Below are 13,092 nucleotides of genomic sequence, written 5' to 3' on the forward strand. Positions count from 1 at the left end.
ACTTTAACTCACCCAAAAAAAAGGAAAAGAGATGCATGCGCCAGAGAATACAATGAGAATGAACATCAATTGAAAAATAAGAATTTCCTTCAAAAAAAATGAAAAATAAGAATAAAACTAGAACTTGGCAATGCCTAAAGCTAGAATAAACTCAAAACCAATTTCCCATGTCCTAAAAGAAAGCTGTTTCTGCAACAAAAATTCTAAATACAGGAAGATGATGGTAGTAAAGGAACGGTATCCAAGAATCCGAAATGCAGATCTCAAAATAGATTGCAATCTTCTTCATTGAAACACGAGAGTGACGTGGAAGAAGGATGTTTATTTCGAAAAAAGAAAATAGAAAGAAGTGTTTCAGACGAATAGAGAACCATTAATAAAACTAAGACGGTGGTGAAAAACGATGAGGCCATCTAAAGGAACTAGAATGATGAAAAAATGGTCCATGAAACCTGTTACGTCAATCTGACAATGTCTCGGCAAATTGTAAGAGAGCCAATGCTTCGGGATTTGATTCTACAGAAAACCAGGCGAAGCAATTTGACGAAAACAAAGAAAGAAGAAGAAAAGTGTGCAATCCATCGATATTTACTGCACAAAAGCTCAACCATCAAAAGCAAAGAAACCCTAATTAGAAACACAACTAAGGATTGAGAGCCTCCAATTCATGAGAATCAAATCAATAAGAGAACATGTACAGTAAAATCATAAGGGAAAATGGGAACAGTAAAAATTAAAAAAAAGGAAAACCAGATAAAATTTCTTAGATCGTACACCACCTGAGAGAAATGGACATTTCTCCAAAAAAATATGATAAACAAAACTAGAAAGACAAAGTGAATAAAATACCAGATAACACGATTTATAAAACTTCATTCTCTGAAAGGAAAAGATCAGTAATAAGAAGCGGAACAAAGAAAGAAAAAAACAACAATCTGAAAAATAGCATCAAAATAAAACAGCCTCCAACATTAAATGAAGAAGCCCACTCCAAACCAAGAAAAAAACACAACAAACGAGAATTCCTTGCAAACACAGATCCTTCTCTCTAACGCAAAACGATCAAATCCCGAAACGGAAAAAGAAAACAATAGCTTGAAGAAACGATATCAAAAGTAAAACTCCTGGAAACCAAAGACAGCACGTACAAATAGCCCGTAACTTACCATGTAAACCACAAAACGTGAAAAGAGAAGAAATGCAACTAGAAATCAAGAAATCAAAATCTGCATCTACAACCAAATAGAGAGAGAGAGAGAGAGACCCACCTGCTGCATTGCTGGCAAAACCGTTGCTCCTGTCCCCGGACGACCACCTTGGGTGCCTTCGAGTGCATCTCACACACCTTGTGCCGCCTGTGGTACTCCTTAGCCCCCATCAAACCAACGTTGCATCCCTCCACCTGGCATCTCGGCACCGGCGCTCCGGCAACCGACGGCGATGGCAACAATGGTGGTGGTTGGTGGTGGTGGAGGAATTCCCTCCCTCCCTTCGGCAGAGAAAAACCTAACACGTGGGACTTGTCTTCCATCGGGCTCAGCTTCGGGAAACCGCCGCTGCTGGCGTCCTCGTGATAGTTGCGCTTTCCCAGCCTGAGGGTGAGAGAGTCGGAGGCGACGGCCGGGGAGTGGTGCTGGGGGAAATCGGAGTAGGTGAGGAGGTCAGTGGGGGAGAAGAGGAAGGACTGAGAGGCCTTTGTTTCGATGGGGAGGAAGGTGGGGTGGTGGAGGTATGTGTCACAGTGACTCTGGTGGTGGTGGTTGAAGGAGAGAGATGTTGAGGAGGAGGAGGAGGTTGGCAGGTCAAAAGCAGAGAGGTGGGTGCTGGTGCTGGTGCTGGGATCTTGAGAGAGATTCCATTGGGCTTGATGGTGGCGGTGGAGGTCTGGATGATGATTTTCATGATAGTGATGATGACTTTGATGATGTTGACGATGGTGATCGCTTATTATGTTCCCAATGTGGTCTTCCATCTCTCTCTCTCACACACACAGGTTAAAAACAATCTTTACCTTTGGGCCTTTAGGCTCCGATCTCTCTCCCTCTCTCTACCTTTGGGTCCTTAGGCTTTGATCTCTCTCTCCGGATAAAAACAATTTCGCTATTGACAGCTCTCTCTACTCTTGACAGTGCTCTCTCTCTCTCTCTAAGGTCTAGAAGGAGAGAGGATCAGTAACAGGGACATTATATTTGAGAGAGAGAGGGGACGTGGTGATGGTTGTGTTGGTTTCTAGTGGTGATCCGGTGCCAGACAGGAGGAAGGCTGATGGTTGGCTCAGGAGGAGGACAGACATATCATGCTATGCACTTGCGGAACAGCCTTTCTGCCAGCGCCATCCTCATTGGCTACCGACTGGTTCACACGTGAGAGAGCAGCAGATGGTAGTAGTAGAAGCAGTGGTAATGGGGAATGGGCAACCATAGATGGAGAAAACCAGAGGAAGTATGCATTTTCAGTAGTTGGTCTGAGAGAGAGAGAGTCAGTGGACTCCCAGTCTTCCACTGGCCAGATGACAAGACTTGAGATGATCGGCATTAAATGCTTCCATCTGAGAGAGCATTATTTTTTAGCATCAAGGTAAAAAGAACTCCAATGATGTTTTTGAATTTGGATAAACCCCGTTTGCTTTTCTGCTTCCTGAATGCTATACTTTTAAAAGAGGGCTCTTTTTCTGGAAATTGTTTAACGACCAGGGCTCTTTTTCTTAGATAAAATTTCCATAATTGGAATCAGCGTTTCCCCCAATAACATGCTAAAACACACTTGTGTTCTGACTTCTGATAACAAACACTGTTGCAGTTTCTTGGTGCAACCAAAGGCATGTTTTTCTCTCGAAACAATTATTGAGTTTAGCCTTGTTTTCTTCTGTTTTCCTTGCGTTGGAAAAAGATAAAAGAAACAATCCTTGATAAGTAAAGGCTCCCCATTCTTCAATTCATAAGGTTGGAAACTACCCATATAAGTGCTTTTACAAACAAGTAAAAAGTAAAAAAAGAAGGATATTTTTTAATGCCAAAAAAAGACAAAATATTGAAGAAATTATTTAAAGGAATCTTATGTGCAATGACCAGAATACCCTCTGTTGAGTATATTTTGACAACTTTTCTAAAGGATAGGATATTTTTACGTAGATCTTGAAGATCACAGAAAAAGAAGGAAAAGGAAAGGTGTGTGTAGTGAAGTGGGGGGATATTGTTTGACTGGAAGTAGCAAGAAGGCTAAAAGCAGACAGCAACATGGTTTGTAGTAATTTGACGCAACAGGAAATTCAGAAGAAACTATTGCCATAAATTATTGATTTTTTGTTCCCTAGCATATTGTTTATTTATAGGCGTTTCTCACAAGTTTCCCTAAAAAAAAAGGCGTTTCCCACAAGTTGATGGACTTTTCCTCTCTTTTTTACTTTGCTTTTAATGTTTAAATATAATATGAACAAGAAACGTTGGTAGGGAAACGGGAAAAAAAACTTCTTTTTTTTTTTAGATAAGCAAAACATAAACTATTTTTATTAATAGCATAATGAAAATATACACGAAATCAAATTAGTCCCAGTTGCAGTTACGTGACAATGGCAACCTACTACCCTAGGCCCTAGGCCCTATACTGAAGTCCAATTTTCACCCACTGGTTAAAAACGATAGACCCAATTGTCGTCGTTAGAGTCATAATATAATGAAGTTGGTCCAGTGCCACGTTTCGAACGCCCATATCTTTCTCTCTATATATAAGGGTAAGGAATTTCTTTTTTTTTACTGTGAAACAGTGCCCAATAGAGTAGGGCCTAGGCATGTGTCACTCCCTGTATCGCATTGGATAATGAAATAATAAAAAAAGGAAAAGATATAAAATTGATGGTGGGGCTAGTCTTTCCACGTTCCCCTTGGTTTTAGAGCAAATATACATCTGACACAGTTGGACCTTTTAATGGAGAAGGCTTTCTTGTGCAGACCCACTTGGGGAAAAGCTATGCCTATGTGCACAAAATCTCTCACCATGGCTACTACAAAGAGAATGCCTTTCGTCTCTTTGGGGAACATCATGTACGAATGCACTTGGAGGTTTCTGCAGAACATGAAAGATCTCAATAATTCAAGAAAGCTATAAAACATTTTCAAACATTAAAATGGCCCAAGAGAAACAAAACTAAAATAAAAAAAAGACCCAAATTTACCTTGCATCTCCCTTTTTTATACAAGGGTTTTGATTGGGATTGTACTTTAGTTTCAATACATTCTGCTAATGAATCTAAAGTACCTATATTTCAATCATTGTCACTAGATGCATTCTTTTTATTTTTTAATGGGCATCACTAGATGCATTCTTGAGTGGACACATCAAAGCAAGTTTCCTCTTGCATCCATTATATTTTTAAGTTTCCATTATAATTTGAGTCGACAAAGGGCAAAGGTCATGTAAGTTTGGATGTCATGAAGCAAGAGCATTTCAATTTCTTAGATTTGTAGTTTTGTTGCTAATGGCATGGTGATGTTATATCTTTAATCATACAGTTCGGTAAGTGTTTGAAAATAAAGAAAATAAACGACCAAAAAAAAAGTGCTTTTAATTTTTAGAAGAGGCCAACCATAGGTTTGTTGGAGTGTAGAGCATGTTTTCTACTTAAATATAAATCCTTAATTTTCTTAGATAAGTATAAGTTTGAAAGGTAGTTTTATAATTTTACTCTAGACTTCTTGTATAAACGAACTACGCCTTGTAACAGTGAACTGAAAATTTGTTTCTTGTAGATGTATAGTATCTCAATTGAATAAGAAAATTGAGTGTGACAGTGAAAGTAGCAAACTCTTGCCGAACCACCTAAAATCTTTGTTTCTCATGTGTGTTGATTAGTCAGTACAGTGGCGTTTCCTACAAGCTTCCTATCAAAGAGAAAGAGGGAAGAAAAAGTGGGCTTCCAAAATTTTTAATTGCATACTCCTTTTTTATACCATAAACTTGCACTTTTAGATATGTTATATTTGCGTGAATATTTCTTCTTCTCGATTATGATTTTAAGTGTACGCAAATGCTAAAAATGACAACAATGGATAATATTGTAATATCAATAAATATTACAAATAATTTCAATATTAAGGTGTATCCAAACATCTCGATCATTTGTCTTGTCGAAGAACATACACTACAAGAAACAAAGTCAATAATGGTGACTCTTTAACAAGGACAAAAAAGTCGCCACTATTGACTAGCATTAACGCCGACTTTAGATATCCTTGTGAATACCTTGGCCCCGCATAAATGTCTTTGTTAAAGACATGTTTGTAACAACGTCATTTTATATCGTTGTTATAGACATGTTTATAACGGTTATTATATAGCCATTAATTATTGCGGTTAAAAAACTTTTATGATAATAATTAATGAGCATATAATATCGACGTTATTAATATATAACAATAACATATAAATCTCGTTGTTATAGCCTCATATATAACGGCAATATTATACAACAATATTATATGGCCGTTAATTATTATCGTTCAAAAACTTTTACAATAATATTTAATTGGTATATAATATTGGCGCTATTAATATATAACGACAAGATAAAAAAAAACTTATTGTTATAGCATTTTTCTATAACGTTGATATGTCTGTCACTTTTATAGTCTTTCTTTTTCTCTATATCAGTGACATTTTTGTCGTTGTTATAACCTAGAATTTTAAAAGAACTCAACATACCCTTTTTAGTTTTTCCTTTTTTTCTTTTTTTCCTCTATGTCTCTCTGTGTGATCTCTATGCATTTTCATCGGATCACCGTTGGAGTGCATGCTCCCTCTTTTCTCTCTTTCTTTGTCTCTCTGCACTCTCGGCGGACCGCCACTGTCGGAGTGCCTGCTCCGTCCTCCCTGCAAGGTACCCCTCTCTCTCTCTCTCCCTCTTCTTCTTTCTCGGCCTCCTCCTTCTCTTCTCTTCTCTTCTCTTTCTTCTTCATTCTCCTCCTCCTCCCCACGTTGCCGCTAATCCCCAAAACCCACAACAACAACTTGATAGAGAAGGTTTAGATTATGGAATTCATTTTCAAACAAATGTGAAGATTAGTCATATCTTGGTAAAAATATTCTTGAAATGGTTTGGTTTGGTAACACCGAGATTGGTCATATCTTGGTAAAAAGATTCTTGAAATGGTTTGGTTTGGTAACACCGAGGTTGCTTGAGACACTCAGGCATAAATCAAATGTATCATGTTTACGGACTGGAGGAGCTACAAGTTTTAGGAAGCGGATCAGGTCATGTTGAACATGAGTGTTTTTGCTCATGCTGACATTGTGGCCATCCGATTTGCATTTTAAAAAGCTCAAAAGTCAACAAAACCACGTGGCATTCATCCAAAATGCAAACAGACGGCCGCGATGTCCGTATAACATGATCTAAGCCCCAAGTTTTATCTGTTACTGTTGATCCCCGTAACAAGGTGGGCATTCCATTCAAGTGTTCAGCACACCCATAAAGCAAACTAGAACACAAATTTTAGCATCACCAAGCCATCAAGAAATTAACTTCTTTATGTTCCTGCAATTTTTAATTTAAAAAAAACAAAATGGCCAACAACCCTTATTGTTTTCATGCCTAGTTATAACAAAGTGCACAGCCAACACAATGAATACAGCAAACTACAGTGACAATCAACGAGATAATTGCTTTTAGAGATTAAAAAAAAAAAGGAACTACATCAAAGTAATGAAATGCTACTTAACATACAAAATATAGACCCAAAATATTTAGTTATCATACTAAATCACAATTAGACCAATGAGCAATAACCAAACCAATTTTAGGGTAAATTTAAATATTTAGAAAACAAAGTTGGGTGCTCAAAAATACACAAGACAAACGAGAGAAATGAATATCAACACCATATTTTTTTAGGAAAATAAAAGTTGGCAATCGAAATCTTCACAGAAAACCTCATCAAAAAAAGAAAATGAACACCCAACATCGATTTTAAATGAAAAACTTTTGCTTCAACCGTGTCTAATGCAAGAGAGAAAGGGATGAAGGTGATGTTTTCTTGCATAGTGTTTTTTTCTCTCTTGGGTTGTTTTTTTACAGTTTTGACCCCATAAATATGTCGGGCATGGTCGATTTACAAGGAATCCAAACCTAGATCATGTGTTTTTTATGGAAAAAATGATATTTTGAGCCTTAAAATTTTACAAAGATTTTGGACCATTGATTTTTCAAACCTTATATAAAACCACCCATGTGTGGGAATCGAACACTTAAAGTGTTAATCCCTATAAATCACGTACATAGATCATATTTATATGATAGGAATTTAAAAATAAAATGAAAAAAGCTTGAAAAAACACTTATCAAACTACATTTCATTTTAGGGTCATTTTTTATAATTTTAGAAACTTAGAATTTTAGGGGCATTTTATAGAATTTTAAAAATTTGTGTTTTTATTTATAAATGTCACTGATCAAAATTTTTCTTGTTGAATATAGTGGGGTCACCGTTTGTGAATATGGATCAATCATGGATACACATTCACGACAAAAGTTCTGAACCTTATATATTTGGAATTGATTGATTCATTAAAGCATCACATGTTAAAGTCAATTCTGCTGGTAGAATGTGATGCCCAAGTCGAGACTGCAATAATAAAAAATATAAAATTCTACCATTGATCAAACTACACTTAGTTGGACGTAGTTCTGCCATGAAATATATTCAGTTCCATGTGAGTGTGTCTTAAACCCACGTAGATGCAATGCATGTACACCATGATAAAAGCGAGTATACAAGAGAGGTTCATGATCGGGTCAAAGAAATGCTAAACGATGTTATTATGAGGACAATATTGGATTCAACTCTATATGATAATGGCAAACGTAGACCCCTTCAAGACTTAATGGGTGATGCCTCGGTAATCTATATTTAGGTTGTACAAAGTTAACAAAACTAGATTTTAATCTCAAAATGTTACATATCAAATCAATAAATAATTGAAGTAACAAATTGTTGAACATGCCGATTGATTTGTTAAATGAAGCATTGCTCGAATGGAAAAGATTGTCAAACTCTTACTACGAAGTGAATAAATGTATGAATCGCATCAACTTTGATTATATCAAGATAGATGCATGTGTGAATGAATGTTTGTTTTTTTGGAAGGAGCATAAGAAGAAAAAACATGCCCAAAGTGCAATACTGCAAGATGAAAACCACACAAAGGCAAAGAAATGAAAGTTTCTCAAAAGTTGTTACGATATTTTTCAGTAAAGCCGAGGTTGCAGTGCTTGTTCATGATAATAAAAGCAGCATTAAATATGAGGTGGCACAGGACCCGATGTGCAAGTGATGAGAACATGCTAATTTATCTATCAGATTCTGTAGTGTGAAAGGAGTTTGACAGAGAACATATATCATTCGCAATGAAACCTCACATTATTTTTCTCAGCTTAACCAACAACAATTTCAATCTATTCAAAAATATGAGTCTGTCATGCAACATGTGGCACCTAGTATCATTGTCATATAATCTACCTCCATGGATGTGTATAAAAGATTCTATCGTACAACATTTTTTATTCATTTATCGACCAAAAGTATCTAAAAATGAAATAGATGTTTACATGTAGTCATTAATCAAAGATTTACTAGAGTTATAGGTTGAAGGCATTAGCACATATGACACATCAACTAAAGAGGTATTTTATATGTGAGTAATGATAATGTGAACTATCAGTGATTTTTCAACATATGTTAACTTATCAGGGTAGTCTATGAAGGAGAAGCATGTGTATCCAATTTGCAACATCGAGATAGAGTTAAATAGCTTGAAGTTCAACAATAAGACGTGTTATGTGACACTCTATACATAAAATCACCCTTGGCGTCGTCAAAAGATGGAGTTCAATGGTAAAATAGAGCTTACAAGCCCACCAAATGAATTATATGGACATAAACTAGAAGTATAATTAAGTAACATTATTGTTGATTTCAGAAAAATATGGGTTGATGGAAAAAGAAAAGAACGTGCTGACAACAAATGGTATCTAAATTAGACATATATATATATATATATATATATATATATATATATATTGACTATCATATTGGTCATCACTGAAGCTATGACACAACTTAAATGTGATGCATGTTAAGAAAAACATATTTGACAATATCTTATATACATTGTTTGATGTGAAGGAGAAAATAAATGACAACGAAAATGCACGAGAATATTTACGACTCAAAAAAACACGTTGTCACTTGCACTTAGACAGAAGTTCTGTAACACCGAAGAAACTACAAGCACAAAATACATTCGTGAATACGCATAAGGAGTTTTTGCAATGGTTGAAGGTTATGAAGTTTTTCGACGGTAACACATCTAACATTGGTTGATGCATGAACATAAACGATGGTAAATTTTTGAGAAAGAAGAGTCATGATAATCACTTCTTCTACTAGTGCCTACTTTATATTGCAGATCATAGATATCTAAGGAAGAAAATCAACATGCCTTTAATCCATCTGAATGATATGTTCAGATGGTTGTGCGCAAGGACGTTAAGAAGAGATGCTTTAACGAAGATGAAAGAAAATATTCTAATATTTTTATACAATTTGGAAAATATATTTTCACCCATATTTTTTATCAACATGGTGCACCTAGCCATTCATCTATCTTGTGAAGCCGAACTTACTAGACCGGTATAATATCATTTGATATATCTAATCGAGAGATTCTTTGGTAGATTAAAGCGAACTATGAGGAACAAAGAATGAGCGAAAGCTTCTATTCCTGAGGCATATATTTCAACAAAATATGTGATCTTTTACTCAATGAATGTAAGTGATATTGATACTAGATTTAACCATAAGGATCAGCATGAAGATAAGCCCAACACGACAAGGACACCCAATTTGTTTGTATTCTCACATGACATTCGCCTGAAAGCCGAAGGTGGTTTATCTCTTTTACTTTTAGATTCAGAATATGTGAGAGCACATCAGTATCTACTCAGCAATTATGTTGAATGTGAGTCGTATCTAAGAGAATACAGACAAATAATTCATGGTTGTTATTATCGCAAAATTTTACTTTTGCAAGTCAAACTGACCTTTGAAAAAGATTATGAAAATAACTTGCCTCCGTTTTAAAATGCGAGAAAATTTTATAGAATGGGACTCGCCTGTCGGTACGAGGTTCAACCGTTCTTGGCGCCTTTACTATGGGTAATTGAACCAAGGATCAAAAGTGTGCTTAGCTTTGCTCAACTTGTCTAAATCGTGTCGTATTTCCTAAATGCACAAAGAATCAGGCATGTGCTATGAATTTTCTGAAAATGCAGATTTGAAAACATGATGTTTGCTTCTGAGATTTGAAATACTTGGAAAAGATGTCACTTGAAAAATCGTGAATCATGGTAAAAGAATATTTTTTAGGAAAATGAAAATCGATTTCTGAAGAATCCAAATGTTTTGTGAAAATGAATTTTTGAGGAATTTCAAGTAACTTTGGAAAACTTGATTTCTCTGAATTCAAACTTTGAAATTGAATATATAACTTAGAAAATCGAATTTTAAACTTTGAAAAATACTTGAAATGCCATTTAAAAGCTCAGAATTTTGAGAAAATCATTTTCTGAGAAAAACTTAGAAAATTTTGAGAAAATCGATTTCTTTGAATTGGAATTGGGATTTGCAAATTGAATGAAGTGAATGAATATGGATTTGAAAGATATTTCTTTAAGGAATTGAGAAAATCCTTTTTGAGTTTTAAGAAATGCAGTGCATTTTGAAGTTAGCCCAAGAGTGTAGGCTGAATGTGGCTAATACGAAGATCACAAATCTGGGTCTCATTCGTATTCTGACTATGGCCATGAATACGAATTCCATCGAGTTTGTCAACTCCCTAAGAGCTTGTGCACGTGCTATTTATGTAGACCATAGTGGATTTGTAAAAAAAAATGCATGAATTGACATACATCAGATATTGATATTTGCAAAATCAAACTATATGCAATGCATCCTATTCTAAGCAAAAATGGAAATTCTTATTCCAAAGTTTATATTTAATTTAGGTCACTAATTGAATTTAAATAAAGGAAATTAAAAAAAAGTAAAGTCTTCAATATCCCTGCAAAACTAGAAAACTTTTTAGTGAAAATATGTTGGCTTTTCTAGATTTTTCTAATAATATATAAAAATTATTGGATTTTTCTAGATATAAGTCTTTTTCATGATTCTCTGAGCTAAACATAATGAAATAGGAAATAAAATTAAAGAAATATGAAAATAAGATTTGAAAATTTAAAATTTGGGTCAACATGACCAAAATACCCTTGATAGCAAGACTATGGCCTTGAAATCAGGGTTTTCAGAAAGATATTTTGTAAAAATGAGATTTTGGAATTCAAATGAAAATAAATCAAACATAAGGTAACGTGGTATAATTGAAAATAAGAAAATCCAAGTTAGGAATTTTGAAAATGAGGTAAAATAACCAAAATGCCCCCAATAGCAAGACTATGGCCTTGAAATCAGGGTTTTCAGAAAATATTTTGGTAAAAAGTTGGGTTTAGGGTTTAAATAAAATCAAATAGCAGCTAAATCAAACATGAGGTGTCCTAGCAGGATTATAAACATGAAAAAACCCTAAAAACCTGAACTTATGCATAAAAAACTAAAAATATCATAAAAATCATGATTTTGGCAGTGTTTCGGGATCCTACGGGCACCCTATTTTGCAATTTAATCTATTCAAGCATCAAATGAGATCAAAAATTGATAAAAATCGATACCTGCACTTATTATCACCCTAAAGTTAGATTGAAATAATAAGAATATATTTTTGACATTATTTCAATTCAAAAAAGGCATTAAAACCCTAAAATATGTTGTTTTTACCTGCGGCCACGTACCCATTTCAGTGTCAGACCCAAATTAGGGGCAATTCACCATGGAAATTTATAAAATTTTACAGAGCCAAAATAGACAGAAAAACAAAGAATCTCCTATTTACAGTTCAGAAAAATCATCTTTGGTTTGGGAGATATGATTCCGGCAATTTGCACTTAAATTTAACGAATATAAAATTGATCAAAACAGGCACTTTCAGTTGCAAATACAGAGAAAAATAGCAGATCTCATAAAAAAATTCTGTGATTTTAGCAGTGAAAAATAGACAGATAAATAATTAACTTCTTTTTTTACAGATTATAAATCGGATCTACGGTTAAGGATCTATGAACAACACAAGTTGAATTAGGGTTTTAGTAAATCATAACAAGTTTTAAAACATGGATATGACTTTCTGACAGAGGAAAAATATCAAACAGTGACAAAAAATTATGAAAGTTTTACAATAAGTAGTTGACAGTAACACGAAGCCACTGTACTTTACGGATCTCGAATCGGATATCAGATGAAAGAAATATCACATCTACAAGTTATACTTGAATTTGAACAATGATTTTAATCAACAAAAATCCTGATTTGAGTTTGTATTTTTCCAACAGGGTTTCTGAATTCCAAAACCTCTAATTTTTTTACAGAGACTCAATAACATATCTGTGTATCATATATAAAATATCAGAAATTTCTAACAAAGGTTTAAATACGAAACAACATGATTTCTATGGATCTAAGATCAAAATATGTGAAAATTTAATAAAACACTAAAAAAACATGATTTAACAATGAAAAATAAATAAAAAATACCTAAACAGCAAAATGAAATTTAATTTAATGCTGAAACACATGAAATAAATATTAATATAATAAAAAATAAAAAAATACAGGGAATCTATGGCAAAAATTGATTTTACCTTTGAAAGGACGGATTTAGCCAATTTAACGAGTAAATCGTATCTTTCGTCGGTTAATAACATAGAAGACGTACCTCTCATCGATTCTAACGGGTTAGAATCCTAAAAATCACCCTCAAACTGAGTTAGATCATCTTCTTGGGTCGTTTTTGAGGTTCTTGGATGAATCACATGGTTAAATTCATGAAACAGGAGGCTCTCATGGTGAAATCTTTTGAAAATCATAAAAAAAACTAATAAAAAAGCATAAAATAAAGTGTAAAATTTACCTTGGGGGCTGCAAGTGATAA

General features: G+C 34.4%; 1 pseudogene; it reads left to right on the top strand.

Annotated features, from left to right (window-relative positions):
• Window positions 1-2,213: 2,213 nt before the first annotated feature.
• Window positions 2,214-13,092, top strand: part of LOC149819445 (O-fucosyltransferase 29-like) — an 81,701-nt pseudogene continuing 70,822 nt past the window's right edge.

The sequence above is a fragment of the Nuphar pumila genome, chromosome 13 (genome assembly GCF_984573655.1).
Source record: "Nuphar pumila chromosome 13, dmNupPumi1.hap1.1, whole genome shotgun sequence".
Taxonomy (NCBI): domain Eukaryota; kingdom Viridiplantae; phylum Streptophyta; class Magnoliopsida; order Nymphaeales; family Nymphaeaceae; genus Nuphar; species Nuphar pumila.